A 6000-nucleotide genomic window follows, 5' to 3' on the forward strand; every position below is an offset into this window, starting at 1 on the left:
TTTTAATATATGTTTTACCTTTGTTATGGCTGGATGAGAAAGATCTACGCATGACACTAGAATATTTCTTGATGCAATTCAAGATCCAAAATACAAATTTTCATACCCACTAAATGGTAAGATATTTTGTTGACACTATGTTTTTGATAAAATGAGATTGACTTAGGTTTTGAGAAATGAAATCGAATGTAGGAGTCGCCACCAATCTTTTTGATAGAGTGTGATCGGATCACCTTAAAAAGTAGTTGTTTTTAATAAACGATTTGATTTTATTAAAACAACGATTTTCGTCCACGAAATTCAGAAAAACCGGTTCGGGAGTCGATTACATACGAGGAAGGATTAGCACCCTCGAAACGCCCAAAAATTGGTACCTAGTTGATTAGTTAATGTCTTAATGTCGAAAATTAAAGACTTGGAAGAATTTTAAAAAATACAATCCTTCTATTAAAATGTTGAAAATTGTCGGGAAAAGGGCATACTTCACGTTAATCGAGAAAAAAATAATATCCAGTAAGTTAGAACACGATGTCTCGAATCCCCGATAAGCGAATAAATGCCAAAAATTACTTATTTAAAAAATATTTAGCTATCTCGGATTTTTAAAAAGGGGACCAAGCCCAGTAAGTTAGGACTTGATCTTTTCTTAATTTTCGAGTTCGCTTAAAGCTTAACTTTGAAAAAGATTCGTGTATTTAGATTCATCGTGAAAATCGAAACCGAGTAAGTTAGGGTACGACTTTCTCGAATCTAAACACACGAAATGCCATTTATTTTGAATAAATTTTGACACATTGAGTAAAATGAAACGTGGTATCGTGACAAAAAGAATGCGAAAACGGATGACATTGATATACATAGCAAACATAATGAGTACGATGGTGTAAAGATAATATGAGCAACAGTAATAATAATAATAATAATAATAACAAACTCATAATGTACAAAACAAATATACAAACAAATAATATTAAAACACTCTAAAAGAACAAAAATAACAATAATAATAATAATAAAATAATAAGGATAAAAACATAAATAAATGAATGAATTAAGAAAATGAATAAAATGTAAAAAAAATAACATATATATAAATATGTAGATATATAAATTTTAAAATTTATGTGCGCGTATATACATTATAAAAGATGTACGTATGCATGTATATAATAAAATTTGAAATTAGCAAGACATAAATAATAATAATGATAACAATAATAATATTAATAATAATAATAACAACAAAAATAATAATGCAAAACTAATAAAATAATATAATGATATAATAATGAATAGATAAATATAAAAAGAAAATATGAATAAAATGATAAGCAGATTAATTAATAATAACAAAATAAACATAGATGGACTAATCAGGGATAAAAATAAAATTTAAGTGTCAAAACTGAAGTAAAAATAAATACGGAAGGACCAAACTGGAAAAGCATGAAAGAACGGAGGGCCGAAAGCGAATAAACCAAAATTCCAAGCCACGTGTCACTTCCCCAGGGGTCTGACTGTTGAGGACTCAATTGAAAAACAAGACGAATTTTTCGAACTAAATGAAAAAATAAAAAAATCGAATTGCATTGTGCTGTAAAAGCAGAGGGACCTATCACGAAAATAACCCTTCAAGGCTAAAACACGCGGGTCCTGGTCGGACGGGTCGGGTTGGCGCGAGGATCCCAGGGGTAAAACGACGTCGTTTAGGGGCTTAAGGACGCCAACCAAAACGGCGTCGTTTTCCTGAAGTATAAAAGGCAGCATTTTGAGAAAAAATTTCATTTCAAACACTTTGAAAAGAAGAAAAAGGAGAGGGGGCCTCATAATCTCCGGACAAAATCCATATACCGGCCAAAGGGGCCACCGTGGCTCCGTCGCGCCACCGTAGCACCGCCGCCGTATACGGTGGTCGAAACCCTAGGTGAGTCTTTTTCTTCGTTTTTTTTTTATATAGATATGTATACAATACGCTTGAAGAAGAGAATGTAAAAAATATAAGTAGATATGTATGGAGCTTCGAAAAAAATAAAAGAAAAATGACAACCTTCCGATTTGCCTCTTCCGTTCTATTGTTTTTTTTTTTTGAAAGCTCGTAAAAAAAAGGTCCCTTACAAGCCTTAGTTCTTCCCTTTTTATAACCAGATATACATGATTTATTTTCGAATTTTCTTGTTTTTGTTTGCTGCTTGCGTGTTTGCTCCGTTTTGCAGGGTGGCTGATAGGCAGATGGAGCTGGTGGAGTAGGTGGAGCGGCGTCAGAAGGCGGCGGCGGGAGTCCAACAGTCAGCAGTTGCGGCGCTAGGGTTTCAGATTCTCTGAAACCCTAGTTTGACTAATGCGTCAGATGTCTTGGGCCGTATTTTTGGGTTAATTTAGTTGGGCCATGGATTTGGGTTTCATTGGAATTTGGGCCTGCTGTTGAATGTAATTGGACTGTTAATTAATTTTGGTTTGGTTTATTTGGTTTGGTTGTATTTGGGCTAGTTGGGGCCCGGGCAAAATGGGCTTATACATATTTCATTTATTTCTTTTTTTAAAATAATAAAGTATAAGTTCTTTAATTGATAATTTTAAAAAATAAATAAATCTTAAATTAATTGTTTGTTATATTACATATAGGAAAATATTATCTTGTTGATTCTGAATATCCTCAAATGAAAGGTTATCTTGGACCATATAAAGGTCAGTAATATCATTTACCTGACTTTTGTAGAGGTAGACTGATATCTGGTAAAGAAGAGATATTCAATCATTTACATTCATCATTACGTAGTGTGATTGAATGAACTTTTGGTGTTTTGAAAAAAAATGTCATTTTAAAGGATATGCCAAGTTATAGTTTTGAAAAGCAAACAATGATCGTTGTTGCTACAATGGCGATACACAATTTTATTCGAAAATATGTCGGTCGAAATTATGTAGATTTTATGGAATACGAAAATATTAACAAAGCATATGAGAATATTATTGATCCAGAAGATGATGATGATGGAGGTGTTGGTGAATCAAACAATTCAAGTGGTTTTGAAATGGAATTAACAAAAGATGCTATAGTTTCTAATTTAATGAATTCACTTTAAATTGTAAATGCTAATGTAAAATTTTTTATAATGTATTTGGTATATAAATATTACCCTCTTTGAAACTTTAATCCAAATTACATGTAATATTTCAATTTGTTAGGTTTATGTTTTCTATGTTATGTTAATATCTAATACGGGTTATATATTTAAATTACATTTTAAAATAAAATAATACAAATATGTTAAAATCATTAATTAAAATTAAAAAAATATTTTTAAAAATAATACAACTGTGTTAATATCTAATTACAAATATTTAATGATTATATTTAAATATTTAAAATATAGTTTATATATTCTAATTAAATTTTATAAATAATTAATATTAGTTACTTAAAATATTTAAAATTAATATTTCATATATTAAAATATTAACAATAAGTTATAATAAATTATTTTTATATTCTTGCTAAAATATCATAATATTAACTAATTTGAACATTATTTAAATGCATATTTATTACTTTATAATACCATATCTAAAATAGATATTTTATTTCTCAAAAGCACGACAGTAATGTTGAACACTCAAATCTTAAATCAAACTTTTCAAAAGTATTTGTCCGCTGCACTTTCTAAAAACACTTTTTAAAAGTAATATTAAACTAACCCTTCCAGCATGTTTGGTTGAGTGTAATAGCATAGCCATTACAACCCAATTCTGTGGTACGGGCCTATTCTATTACGTGTTTAAGCATGGAATAGGGGGCATTTTTATTCCGTTTCATCACCACTGAATACTCAAGGAATACAGGTCTCATTTCCATTTTACCCTCCCATTTTCTCAGCTCAAAAAAGCTCCCACTCTTATCAGTGATTTTCGTTATACCTTTGGTCATTTCGCCAATATCCAACGCCATCTCTGTCTTCACCATTTTCAGTCACGATCGAAATCTGTTGGGGCCTGGGGGTTTTGTTTCTCCTTACAAATTGACACAGTGAAATCAAGTTATTCTTCACATTCTCTTTTTACTTTTCTTGGATAAATTTGTTTGATTTTCTCTGCTGAATTTTGTATAAGTTTTTTTTCATTTTTATATCCCATGTTTGCTTTGGAGAAAATGAAGAATCCAGGTAATATAGATCATACTATTGTAAGTAGAAAGTGTAACACCCCTTACCCTTATGCAACACCGGAATAGGGTACGAGGCATTACCAAAACACATACACTTGTAAACGTATTTAACAGAGTTATAAAATTTCTTCTAAATTAAAACTTTCAAAATTATTAACATGATTTTATAACTCTTCACAATATATCCTCAAAATATTATAATCTAAATAAATAGAATCTACGAGGCCCGATACATACTCATGCAATTGAATGCTTCATTTCCATTTCATTCAATTCACAATTTCTCATGCTCACAATTTAAATCATATCACTAGCAATTTCCATTTAATTCACGTACAATTCAATGACACTAAGTTTAACACTAATACGTATTTACCATTTAACTCAACGTTTATCGATTATACCATTCATTAACACATTTATGAAATTCTCAATTTTGCAATGAAAATATCACTTTAGCTTAAATAACAACCTCATCATGGTATAAATACACTACCAGTTATCCATTTACTTTAATTCTTTTGGGCCAATTTGTCACTTACCATCCTTAATCAAATTAGGGAACGGTTACGGAAAATTGAGTACTTCACTTCCACTTTGCCATAGTATAACTATGGTCTTACATATGATCACTTATCACTTGTCTCTGATCAAATAAGTGTAGCTAAGTTACCACTTATCACCTGCCATTTGTCGCTGATCAGATAAGTGTAACTAAAGCTATCACTTATCACTTGCCACTTGTCGCTGATCAGATAAGTGTAACTAAAGCTATCACTTGCCACTTGTCACTGATCAGATAAGTGTAGCTAAAGATATCACTTATCACTTTTCACTTGTCACTGATCAGATAAATGTAGCTAAAGCTATCACTTATCACTTGCCACTTGTCACTGATCAGATAAGTGTAGCTGAAGCTATCACTTATCACTTATCACTTGTCACTGATCAGATAAGTGTAGCTGAGGCTATCACTTATCACTTATCACTTGTCACTGATCAGAAGTACTAAAATTCGACGTTCCATTCCATTTGATTATTTATTCGGTTTTCGCTTTGTTATTTTATTTTCAATCCATCAACAAATATATATCATCATACACTATATAATTCATGAAATTAAAATTTAATCGTTAAATTTCAGCCATATGAACTTACTATTTCATTATCTTTCTACACTCGTTTTCTATGCACATCACACAAGATATAAACATATCATTCAACCATAGTCGCAAGCTAGTATATTTAAACATAACTCTTTTTGGAACTAACCACATGGTAAACCATTTCACTAGAGATTACATAATTTAAACCTTACCACCCTTTTCATGATCACAGGCATATTTTCAATTAGGCACTTACCATTTCAATGCATAACTTATAAATTTAACGTGGCATAATCTAGCCACTACTTGGCCAAAGCCTAAGCATGTACACCAAATATGTTAGCCAAATACACATATAGCATAAGCATTATAAGCATGGATGAGCACAACATTTATTCATATCATATACCGATTATACCATACACACGTACTATGAAACTTTATTTTCACACATGAGCTTAAACAATGACCAATAATGCACAAATATAAACATCGTTTCTATTTCATCGTTTATCAATTATAATCAAGCATATGATCAATTATACACAAATCATTCATATATTTCCCAATTTTCCTCCTCCTCCTCTCCATTCCACATCCTTAATGTATATAACACACTTAAACAACATTAACTATAATTTTACTATTCACTCACATGTATATTCAAAGTTGTTTATCCGAGTCAGAGTCACTAAATTATTTTTATCCGGAGCTAAAGAGCTTCAAATTAAG

The sequence above is a fragment of the Gossypium raimondii genome, chromosome 9 (assembly GCF_025698545.1).
Source record: "Gossypium raimondii isolate GPD5lz chromosome 9, ASM2569854v1, whole genome shotgun sequence".
Lineage (NCBI taxonomy): Eukaryota > Viridiplantae > Streptophyta > Magnoliopsida > Malvales > Malvaceae > Gossypium > Gossypium raimondii.